We start from the raw sequence: 13,149 nt of genomic DNA on the forward strand, positions 1-13,149 counted from the left end.
TTGACATAAAACCAAGAAGCTTTTCCACTCCTTTCATTTTAGTTTCCTCACTCCTCAAAGAAAAAAGTAGTTCAATTAAATACCGTCTAAGGGCTCCTTCGAGGCAGAGACCTTTGGAAATTGCGCTAACCCTTTAACATTTAGGAAAGCGTATTTATAGAAGCAGAATGTCTTTGCAGTATGTGCTTGCTGTTCAGAGAGGCAAAAACTTCCTGCACTCTCCTCTGAAGAATGAAGTAATTCCACTTCAAGGCTGGTCATTAGGAGTAATGGAGAGGCTGCCTGGGTGGAGTCTGGAATGTCACAGGCCCATCAGACCAGATTCATGTTTAGGTTTTAAATTAACTACAAGGGAAGTGTCCACTTCCACTGGTTCAGGGGAGCATCAGAGTGAAGATTTGGGGGGGAATCTCTGAAATCACAAGAAGAAATTTCCTCCATGCTAAGGGGTGGTGGTGGGAAGAGTACCATATCCATCCTCTCATTTATCTAATTCAATGATCCATCCATCGATTGATTCATCCATCCGTCCAACGATCCTAGCATTTATTCAGTACGTATTTAATAAGCACTCACTCTGTACCAGTGTGTACCAGATGCCGTATGTGAATGCTACAGAGAATAGAGAAACATAGAATGCCAGAGAAACAGATTCAGGAGCAGAAAGGGATAATAGTGAATAAGGGAAGGCAGGAGGGCAGAGTGGGGCTAAGGATGTGAGTCGGTAGCAAGGGGAGTAGGCCAAATGCATTTTATGTTAGCATTTTAAGCTCTTTCAGATTCACTCTTCCATTATTTTATGTGGATTCTCTGCTGTGTAGAATTTCCATGGCCAAGTGCATTCTTCTTGCATGAATTCATTTATTCATTTAACAAATATATATTGATACAGGGACTGTGTCAGGTCTTGGGTATACAGTAGTAGACAAAAAAAGACACACTCTCTGGTCTTATGGAGTTGACAGTCTAGTGGGAAACAAATACACCTAGATAAATATCTATTTATAATTGTAATATGGGCCACAAAGGAAAAGTAAAAGGCATTAAAATACAATAAAATAAGTCAATAATATGGCGTCTGGTACACAGTAAGTTCTCATTGGATCATTGGATGGGTAGATCAATGGATGGATCGTTCAATTAGATAAATGAGAGGATGGATATGGTACTCGCCCCACCCCCGTAGCATGGAGGAAATTTCTTCTTGTGATTTCAAAGATCTCCCCCAAAATCTCCAGCCTGATGTTCCCCTGATGCAGTAGAAGTGGACACTCTCCTTGTAGTTAATTTAAAACCTAAACATGAACCTAGTCTGATGGGCCTGTGACACTTCAGGCTCCATCTGGGAGACTTTATTGGGGTTGGGGGTCAGAGAAGGCATTCTGAGCAATTAGATGTATAAATAGGGGTTAGGTGGGAGAAAGCAGGGCAAGAATGTTCCAGGCAGAGATAACAAAGAGTTTGTGTGAAGGTCCTAGGGCCAGAATGGAGGGCTTTGTCAGCTGGGCAGGGAGGAGAGTGGCTTTCTTTATAAGACGAATGGGGTGGCAATGAGGAGTTTAAGAAGGGCGCAGCTCACGGTGGAAACCCTGACATAGAAACATCATGGATCTTGGATATTTCTGTCCATTTGTGGCTGATGAGCTCTCTCCCTGGTGTCCAAGCTAGACACAGGGTGACAGCTCTAACGATTCATATGTGTTTTGTGTTTTGCAAATTAGAGTTTCATCACTTTTGAAATACATGATGTGAAAAAGCTCCATTGAATGATAAAACCATTTGCATTGTCACAGAAATTTCAACATTCAAAAGAGCCGTTCAATTCTAGAAGAATAACTTTAACAATTTTGGAATTGTTGTAAAGATAATTTAAAAATTTCCTCACTATCTGTGCATATACAAATTTTCTCATGGATGGCGAATACCAAGACTTTGAAGAGATAATCATTAACAACTTATTATCAGGAATTGTGTGTGGCCATTTCAAGCATAAAATGTAATGGAAAAAAAGTTATATTCACCAAAACAAGCCCAAGTTTCTCCATTAAAATATTAAAAAAGACTTTAAAGGGAGGGTTTGTCAAATTTAATAATAAACATGTTCCCTAAATCTTTGCCTATTATAATTATATAACATTAAGAAAAGAAAATGAAGTTTTCGCCAAATCCTATATAGATATTCCTAATTTTCCTTCAGTTCACCCCTGGATGCCACACACATATTAACATTTTCTACATGTGCCAAGATGTGCAAAAGGCAGGGAAGTGCCCTACCGAACCAAAAGCAGCACCAGTCTGACTTGTGTCCTAATCAATTCAAGAAGCAGCTAAGCCCTGGCTTGCCTGATACGGCCTCACAAATCCTCTTTGAATGTCAACATTCTTCTGAGTAGAAAGTTCTCAACCTGTGAGCTTAGATGATGAGTCAGTCATAATGGACTAAGTTATGCTGTATAACAAACAACCCCAAAATCTCCAGTTTTATTTTTCTACTATAGTACATGGTGCTTGCAGATTGGGCACCGGGGGAACTCTGCTCATTGTGGATACAAGAACTCTGGAAGGTTTTGCACCCATGATTAAATGCTCTGACTTCTGCTCAAACAGCTGCCTGGAACTATTTACAAGGTCCCATCCAGCCATAGGCGGGCCAGAAAGTATGCTTCCAGTGTGTGCCCAGACAGTAGAGAGCCAGGACTCGTGGGTGAGCAGCCCTGTGTACTCCCACAGGTGGTTCCTTTGAGTGGTCCTGGTGATGGCTACTGTCATCTTTGGCCACTCTGCCTGTTCTATATCCTCTTCCACAATTGTTCAGAGACTGGCTCAATGGATTATGGATTTTCCCTTCTCCAGGGCACTTTAAGGGATGATGCGTCCCTCTCAATTGCCCATGAAGAGACTCCTTATAATGGGATCTGCAGTTGGGGCCTTGAACCTCTAAGCTGGAAAGTGAGCTCTGGGCTTTGAGATCAGGGCTTGTATGGGAAGGGGCTGGTGGGCGGCGGCACTGCCTGCCTTCCTCTCAGCCTTGGCAGACATGATAGAGTCGGAGGCGGAAGAGTCCATCTGTGTCCATAAGGAGCCTGCCTTCGGGCTTCACACCCTGGGCCGAAACACTCCCTCTCATTCAGTCTCTGTTTTGCAAATACAAAAACAGCTCCAACCTACACGAGAAGATCCAATCCTTTTCTTCTCACAGAGATCCTCAGTGGGCCTCAGTCTGAATCTGGAAAGTCCTTTCCTCCCTCCGTGTGCCGAGGGCGGGCTGGCTGTTCTACTTTCTACCAGTAGGGGTCACCATTTCCCTTTGTAATTCTTTGGAGACTAAAGCTGGTACCTTCACAGCCCTAATTATATTTTTCCTTTTTTGTTTATGGCATTAATCCTGAAGTTAGGGTCGATCTGTGGTGAGCAATAATACATTTAACCTTTGCCTTCATGCACTAAGATGTAATTGATCATTTGTGGTCTCATTTTCAGGAGCTGGGAGCCTCGGTTCAGTTTAAGATAAATGGAGACAGGGGGACCCTCGATTTTAGTGACATGTTGAAGAGAGCAAAGCACAGAGCTGACTTATTTTATGAACTCCAATATCTCTCTCACCTTTATTTAAAAGCAAAAAAGAATGTTTTTTTTTCACTAAGTGATTTGTTATTTATACTTTTACAACCATAGTCAGATCCTGGTGAGGGTAATTTCCCTTAGAATGCACATTAGCGTCTAGTTGATAAATAAACTTGAGGCATTTCTGCACTGGGCATAAAATAAAGATGAAAACGTTAAATTCTAAACCGAATGGTAGCACGGAATTAGAGCTTCTACATAGCGCACACTATGTTGTTCCTTCGATTATAATCTCATTGCTGTATGTCTGGATTGCAAAACAATTATTCCATGTGTTTTAATGCAAACCTAAAGAAGCATTTCTGGTGAATTAACATTAACTGTGACTGTTTATTGAAAGCCCACAATGTGTCAGGCACACTAGCTACTGATATCCTCCATTCTTTAATGCTCACAATGTTGAAGAATAGAAGAGTAGATGTCACTGGATTTGATTCAAATACCTGGAGAGTAGGTACCACTAGATCTGATAGAAAAAGAAGGTGAGGCAAAGAGAGGGTAAGCAAGGAAAGACAAGATGACAGAACTAATAAGGGGGTAGAATCAGGATTTGAACCCAGGCTCACGAGGCTCACGAGGCCCCTGATCTTATCACAATACCACTTTGGGCTCTGAATACTTGCATGAGTGTCTTGCCTTTCCATCCTTTTACAATTCTGGTTCGTTTTTCTTATTTTCCAGTTTGAGGCTCTAGACTTATGAACTCTTCAATTCCCTAATGTGTGTCTGGGCTTTAGTTTAGCCTGAGACTTAAGGAACACCCCTTGAGCAGTCTAGTTAGTAGCTTGCTCCTCATAAGAGGGAAACGGTATATGCTGGTATATTTTGAATCTTCGAAGTGGATGCAGCAGCCATTTGAATTCTGCACGGATTTGGTTTCTTCTGTCCGCGGGGCATTCTCCTTCATCTTTGAACAATAAAACTGTTTATTGAAAAAGAATCTGGGTCCATCAGGTAAGTAGACAGCCCCACGTGCAGAAGTTTATCCCCTGAATGGCCCAGCCTGCATCAGGCTAGTGATGGGTCCTCAGTTAGTGGGCAGGTTCTATAGATTTACTGACCACACAGGGCTTTCTGCAGGGTCATCCCTGGTGTCTGAGGATGACTCTGGCCTGTGGCCAGGCAGATGCATCACCTTTACCTCCTGCTTTTCTGTCTAGTGAGGAGAGTGGATCAGAGGACTCACATCCTTCCATGGTCAATGCTTTTCCCATCCCAGAGAATAGCCAGCCCACCTGTCCTCCCTCTGATGCCAATTTTAGGTCCAGACATCTAGGTTTTGTATCCAACTATGCCCTTGGAGTGACTCAAGATGCCATTTTTTTCTACATTCTTGCCCTTTGCATGCTGATGTCCCAGGAACTTCTCTGTTTTTTTTTCTTTTTTTTTACATCTTTATTGGAGTATAATTGCTTTACAATGGTGTGTTAGTTTCTGCTATATAACAAAGTGAATCAGCTATACGTATACATATGTTCCCATATCTCCTCCCTCCTGCATCTCCCTCCCTCCCATCCTCCCTATCCCATCCCTCCTTTGTGGTCACAAAGCACCGAGCTGATCTCCCTGTGCTATGCGGCTGCCTCCCACTAGCTAGCTATCTTACGCTTGGCAGTGTATATATGTCCATGCCACTCTCTCTCGCCCATCACAGCTTACCCTTACCCCTCCCCATATCCTCAAGTCCATTCTCTAGTAGGCCTGTGTCTTTATTCTTGTCTTACCACTAGGTTCTTCATGACATTTATTTTTTCTTAAATTCCATATGTGTATGTTAGCATACGGTACCTGTCTCTCTCTTTCTGACTTACTTCACTCTGTATGACAGACTCCAGGTCCATCCACCTCATTACAACTAGCTCAATTTCATTTCTTTTTATGGCTGAGTAATATTCCATTGTATATATGTGCCACATCTTCTTTATCCATTCATCAGATGATGGACACTTAGGTTGTTTCCATCTCCGGACTATTGTAAATAGAGCTGCAAGGAAAATTTTGGTACAAGACTCTTTTTGAATTTTGGTTTTCTCAGGGTATATGCCCAGTAGTGGGATTGCTGGGTCATATGGTAGTTCGATTTGTAGTTTTTTAAGGAACCTCCATACTATTCTCCATAGTGGCTGTACCAATTCACATTCCCGCCAGCAGTGCAGGAGTGTTCCCTTTTCTCCACACCCTCTCCAGCATTTATTGTTTCTAGATTTTTTGATGATGGCCATTCTGACTGGTGTGAGATGATATCTCATTGCAGTTTTGATTTGCATTTCCCTAATGATTAATGATGTTGAGCATTCTTTCATGTGTTTGTTGGAAGTCTGTATATCTTCTTTGGAGAAATGTCTATTTAGGTCTTCTGCCCATTTTTGGATTGGGTTGTTTGTTTTTTTGTTATTGAATTGCATGAGCTGCTTGTAAATTTTGGAGATTAATCCTTTGTCAGTTGCTTCATTTGCAAATATTTTCTCCCATTCTGAGGGTTGTCTTTTTACCTTGTTTATGGTTTCCTTTGCTGTGCAAAAGCTTTGAAGTTTCATTAGGTCCCATTTGTTTATTTTTGTTTTTATTTCCATTTCTCTAGGAGGTGGGTCAAAAAGGATCTTGCTGTGATTTATGTCATAGGTGTTCTGCCTATGTTTTCCTCTAACAGTTTGATAGTTTCTGGCCTTACATTTAGGTCTTTAATCCATTTTGAGCTTATTTTTGTGTATGGTGATCTAATCTCATACTTTTACACGTACCTGTCCAGTTTTCCCAGCACCACTTATTGAAGAGGCTGTCCTTTCTACACTGTACATTCCTGCCTCCTTTATCAAAGATAAGGTGACCATATGTGTGTGGGTTTATCTCTGGGCTTTCTATCCTGTTCCATTGATCTATCTTTCTGTTTTTCTGCCAGTAGCATACTGTCTTGATTACTGTAGCTTTGTCGTATAGTCTGAAGTCAGGGAGCCTGATTCCTCCAGCTCCGTTTTTTGTTCTCAAGATTGCTTTGGCTATTCGGGGTCTTTTGTGTTTCCATACAAATTGTGAAATTTTTTGTTCTAGTTCTGTGAAAAATGCCAGTAGTAGTTTATTAGGGATTGCATTGAATCTGTATATTGCTTTGGATAGTAGAGTCATTTTCACAATATTGATTCTTCCAATCAAAGAACATGGAATATCTCTCCATCTATTTGTATCATCTTTAATTTCTTTCATCAGTGTCTTATAATTTTCTGCATACAGGTCTTTTGTCTCCTTAGGTAGGTTTATTCCTAGATATTTTAGTCTGTTTGTTGCAATGGTAAATGGGAGTGTTTTCTTGATTTCACTTTCAAATTTTTCATCATTAATGTATAGAAAGGCCAGAGATTTCTGTGCAGTAATTTTGTATCCTGCTACTTTACCAAATTCATTGATTAGCTCTAGTAGTTTTCTGGTAGCATGTTTAGCATTCTCTATTTATAGTATCATGTCATCTGCAAACAGTGACAGCTTTACTTCTTCTTTTCTGATTTGGATTCCTTTTATTTCCTTTTCTTCTCTGATTGCTGTGGCTAAAACTTCCAAAACTATATTGAGTAAGAGTGGTGAGAGTGGGCAACCTTGTCTTATTCCTGATCTTAGTGGAAATGCTTTCAGTTTTTCACCATTGAGGATGTTGTTGGCTGTGGGTTTGTCATATATGGCCTTTATTATGTTGAGGTAGGTTCCCTCTATGCCTACTTTCTGCAGGGTTTTTATCATAAATGGGTGTTGAATTTTGTCAAAAGCTTTCTCTGCATCTATTGAGATGATCATATGGTTTTTCTCCTTCAATTTGTCAATACAGTGTATCACATTGATTGATTTGTGTATATTGAAGAATCCTTGCATTCCTGGAATAAACCCCACTTGATCATGGTGTATGATCCTTTTAATGGGCTGTTGGATTCTGTTTGCCGGTATTTTGTTGAGGATTTTTGCATCTATGTTCATCAGTGATATTGGCCTGTAGTTTTTTTCTTGGTGACATCCTTGTCTGGTTTTGGTATCAGGTTGATGGTAGCCTCATAGAATGAGTTTGGGACTGTTCCTCCCTCTGCTATATTTTGGAAGAGTTTGAGAAGGACAGGTGTTAGCTCTTCTCTAAATTTTGATAGAATTCGCCTGTGAAGCCATCTGGTCCTGGGCTTTTGTTTGTTGGAAGATTTTTAATCACTGTTTCAATTTCAGTGCTTGTGATTGGTCTGTTCATATTTTCTATTTCTTCCTGGTTCAGTCTTGGCAGGTTGTGCATTTCTAAGAATTTGTCCATTTCTTCCAGGTTGTCCATTTTATTGGCATAGAATTGCTTGTAGTAATTGCTCATGATCTTTTGAATTTCTGCAGTGTCAGTTGTTACTTCTCCTTTTTCATTTCTAATTCTATTGTTCTGAGTCTTCTCCCTTTTTTTCTTGATGAGTCTGGCTAATGGTTTATCAATTCTGTTTATCTTCTCAGAGAATCAGATTTTAGTTTTATTGATCTTTGCTATCATTTCCTTCATTTCTTTCTCATTTATTTCTGATCTAATTTTTATGATTTCTTTCCTTCTGCTAACTTTGGGGATTTTTTGTTCTTCTTTCTCTAATTGCTTTAGGTGCAAGGTTAGGTTGTTTATTCGAGATGTTTCCTGTTTCTTAAGGTAGGATTGTATTGCTATAAACTTCCCTCTTAGAACTGCTTTTGCTGCATCCCATAGATTTTGGGTCATCGTGTCTCCATTGTCATTTGTTTCTAGGTATTTTTTAATTTCCTCTTTGATTTCTTCAGTGATCACTTTGTTATTAAGTAGTGTATTGTTTAGTCTCCATGTGTTTGTATTTTTTACAGATCTTTTCCTGTAATTGATATCCAGTCTCATAGCATTGTGGTCAGAAAAGATACTTGATACGATTTCAATTTTCTTAAATTTACCAAGGCTTGATTTGTGACCCAAGATATGATCTATCCTGGAGAACGTTCCTTGAGCACTTGAGAAAAATGTGTATTCTGTTGTTTTTGGATGGAATGTCCTATAAATATCAATGAACAGGGAAGACATATGGGAACATATGTTTATGTATGACTGATTCACTTTGTTATAAAGCAGAAACTAACACACCATTGTAAAGCAATTATACCCCAATAAAGATGTTAAAAAAAAATATATCAATGAAGTCCATCTTGTTTAATGTATCATTTAAAGCTTGTGTTTCCTTATTTATTTTCATTTTGGATGATCTGTCCATTGGTAAAAGTGGGGTGTTAAAGTCCCCTACTATGAATGTGTTACTGTTGATTTCCCCTTTTATGGATGTTAGTATTTGCCTTATGTGTTGAGGTGCTCCTATGTTGAGTGCATAAATATTTACAGTTGTTATATCTTTTTCTTGGATCGATCCCTTGATCATTATGTAGTGTCCTTCTTTATCTCTTCTTATAGTCTTTATTTTAAAGTCTATTTTGTCTGATATGAGAATTGCTACTCCAACTTTCTTTTGGTTTCCATTTGCATGGAATATCTTTTCCATCCCCTTACTTTCAGTCTGTATGTGTCTGTAGGTCTGAAGTGGGTCTCTTGTAGACAGCATATATATGGGTCTTGTTTTTGTATCCATTCAGCCAATCTGTGTCTTTTGGTGGGAGCATTTAATCCATTTACATTTAAGGTAATTATCGATATGTATGTTCCTATTTCCATTTTCTTAATTGTTTTGGGTTCGTTATTGTAGGTCTTTTCCTTCTCTTGTGTTTCTTGCCTAGAGAAGTTCCTTTAGCATTTATTGTAAAGCTGGTTTGGTGGTACTGAACTGTCTCAGCTTTTGCTTGTCTGTAAATGTTTTAATTTCTCCATCAAATCTGAATGAGATCCTTGCTGGGTAGAGTAATCTTGGTTGCAGGTTTTTCTCCTTCATCAATTTAAATATGTCCTGCCACTCCCTTCTTGCTTGCAGAGTCTCTGCTGAAAGGTCAGCTGTTAACCTTATGGGGATTGCCTTGTGTGTTATTTGTTGTTTTTCCCTTGCTGCTTTTAATATGTTTTCTTTGTATTTAATTTTTGACAGTTTGATTAATACGTGTCTTGGTGTATTTCTCCTTGGATTTATCTTGTATGGGACTCTCTGTGCTTCCTGGACTTAACTATTTCCTTTCCCATATTAGGGAAGTTTTCAAGTATAATCTCTTCAAATATTTTCTCAGTCCCTTTCTTTTTCTCTTCTTCTTCTGGAAACCCTACAATTCGAATGTTGGTGTGTTTAATGTTGTCCCAGAGGTCTCTGAGACTGTCCTCAGTTCTTTTCATTCTTTTTTCTTTATTGTGCTCTGCTGTAGTTATTTCCACTATTTTATCTTCCAGGTCACTTACCCGTTCTTCTGCCTCAGTTATTCTGCTATTGATCACATCTAAAGTATTTTTAATTTCATTTATTGTGTTGTTCATTGTTGCTTGTTTCATCTTTAGTTCTTCTAGGTCCTTGTTAAATGTTTCTTGCATTTTCTCTATTCTCTTTCCAAGATTTTGGATCATGTTTACTGTCATTATTCTGAATTCTTTTTCAGGTAGACTGCCTATTTCCTCTTCATTTGTTAGGTCTGGTGGGTTTTTATCTTGCTCCTTCATCTGCTGTGTGTTTTTCTGTCTTCTCATTTTGCTTATCTTACTTTGTTTGGGGTCTCCTTTTCGCAGGCTGTAGGTTCATAGTTCCCATTGTTTTTGGTGTCTGTCCCCAGTGGCTAAAGTTGGTTCAGTGGGTTGTGTAGGCTTCCTGGTGGAGGGGTCTAGTGCCTGTGTTCTGGTGGATGAGGCTGGCTCTTGTCTTTCTGGTAGGCAGGTCCACGTCTGGTGGTGTGTTTTGGGGTGTCTGTGGACTTATTATGATTTTAGGCGGCCTCTCTGCTAAAGGGTGGGGTTGTGTTCCTGTCTTGCTAGTTGTTTGGCATAGGGTGTCCAGCACTGTAGCTTTCTGGTCAGTGAGTGAAGCTGGGTGCTGGTGTTGAGATGGAGATCTCTGGGAGATTTTTGCCATTTGATATTATGTGGAGTTGGGAGGTCTCTTGTGGACCAGTGTCCTGAAGTTGGCTCTCCCACCTCAGTGGCACAGCACTGACTCCCGGCTGCAGCACCAAGAGCCTTTCATCCACACGGCTCAGAATAAAAGGGAGAAAAAGTAGAAAGAAAGAAAAAAAAAAAAAAGAAAGAAAGAAAGGAGGGAGGAAGGAAGGAAGGAAGTGAAGGAAGGAAGGAAGGAAGGAAGGAAGCAAGAAAGAAAGAAAGAAAGAAATAATGAAAGAAAGAAAGATAGGAGGGTGGGAGGGAGGGAGGAAGGAAGGAAGGAAGGAAAGAAAGAAAGAAAGAAGATAAAATAAAATAAAATAAGGTAAAATAAAATAATTAAAATAAAAAATAATTGTTAAGAAAAAAAAAATTTTTAAAAAGATAAAAAAGGACGGATAGAACCCTAGGACAAACGGTGGAAGCAAAGCTATACAGACAAAATCTCACACAGAAGCATACACATACATGCAGAAAAAGAGGAAAAGGGGAAAAATCATAAATCTTGCTCTCAAAGTCCACCTCCTCAATTTGGGATGATTCGTTGTCTATTCCTGTATTCCACAGATGCAGGGTATAACAAGTTGATGGTGGAGCTTTAATCCGCTGCTTCTGAGGCTGCAGGGAGAGGTTTCCCTTTCTCTTCTTTGTTCTCACAGCTCCCGGGGCTCAGCTTTGGATTTGGTCCCGCCTCTGCGTGTAGGTCGCCGGAGGGCGTCTGTTCTTCGCTCAGACAGGACGGGGTTAAAGGAGCAGGTGATTCGGGGGCTCTGGCTCACTCAGGCCGGGGGGAGGGAGGGGTATGGATGCGGGGCGGGCCTGCGGCGGCAGAGGCCGGCGTGACGTTGCACCAGCCTGAGGCGCGCCGTGCGTTCTCCCGGGGAAGTTGTCCCTGGGTCCCGGGACCCTGGCAGTAGCGGGCTGCACAGGCTCCCCGGAAGGGGGGTGTGGATAGTGACCTGTGCTCGCACACAGGCTTCTTGGTGGCGGCAGTAGCAGCCTTAGCGTCTCATGCCCGTCTCTGGGGTCCGCGCTTTTAGCCGCGGCTCGCGCCCGTCTCTGGAGCTCCTTTAAGCAGCGCTCTTAATCCCTTCTCCTCGCGCACCAGGAAACAAAGAGGGAAGAAAAAGTCAGCTTCTCTGTTTGTAATGAAACTCCAGAATATAAGATTCCACAATCTTCTATAACACAATCTGATTGTTCAAATTTGTTAAATATTTGTCTTACAGCTAACTCAAATACTGCATGCTGTAATGTCAACCCATTTCCCGTTACCTCCTTGGACAGAAATCTGAAGAAACTCACTGATATTCCTTAGGGCATGAATCTACTTGATACTTTAATAATAATCAAGAAATATAGGGTCCTTTAGTGTACAAGGTGCCTTCTAGACCTCATGAAATAGGCGTTTAGCAAGGAGTAAACTGAGGCTCAGAGAAGTTAGAGGATTTGCCTAGGTCACACAGCTGGGCACTCAAACTAGATGACAGGTTGGAAAGGCCCGGGAAAGAGAAGGATAGAGAGAGGATCAGATCAAAATCAGTACAGCTACCAAGGAAATGGAGGGAGTGGGCAGGAACCTGTTGAGTGACGCTTGGGAGAGCTTTTCTCATCTCTTAACAGAAAATTAGTCTCTAGGACCCTGCTCCAATATCCAAGACCTTTCCTTACACTCCTCCAGATGGAGCAATTGCCGCTGGATGCACCAGGTCCATAAGGACTCTTCTTAGGGTATATATATATATACCCTATATATATATTTTTTGTTTGTTTGTTTTTTTAAGGAATTGGGTCACATGATTATGGAGTCTTGTCAAGTCCAAAATCTGATGGGGTAAGCTGGAATGCTGAAGACTTAGGGAAGAGTTGCAGTTCAAGTCCAAAGGCCTCTGCTGGCAGAATTCCTTTGCCTCTGGGGGAGGTCAGTCTTTGTTCTATTCAGGCCTTCAGCTGAATGGATGAGGCCCACCCACATTATGGAGAGCAATCTTCTTTTACTCAAAGTCCACTGATTTAAGTATTAATCTCATCCAAAAAACACCATCACAGAAACATCCAGAATAATGTTTGACCAAAGACCTGGGCTCCATGGCCCAGCCGAACTGACACATAAAATTAGGGATTCCCATTCCGGGGTCTGTCTTAACTGCTGGGCTGTGGGATCCCCCAGGGCAGTCACTGTCTTTTATCTTTCTCTCCAGCACTCACTCAGTGATGAATGTGCAGCAGATACTCAATAAATGCATATTTATTTGATAGAACAAAAAATAAACAAAAACCCCCAAAGCACTTTCAAAACTAGTATCCAATTTTATTCTTACCATACTTCTCTGGGGTGGGCACACTTGTCCCCACTCTCCCTGCTACGAAACAGAGACTTATGAAAATATGCCCAGAATAACAAACCTGGTAAGTGGCAGAACCTGGTCTCCAGCTGTGGTCCTTATACTTTTTGCCTTTGCACTATACTACAATGTGCTTTTATT

Source organism: Aethalodelphis obliquidens, unplaced genomic scaffold (genome assembly GCF_003676395.1).
Source record: "Aethalodelphis obliquidens isolate GAN/ISIS:26980383/991018 unplaced genomic scaffold, ASM367639v1 scaffold75, whole genome shotgun sequence".
Lineage (NCBI taxonomy): Eukaryota > Metazoa > Chordata > Mammalia > Artiodactyla > Delphinidae > Aethalodelphis > Aethalodelphis obliquidens.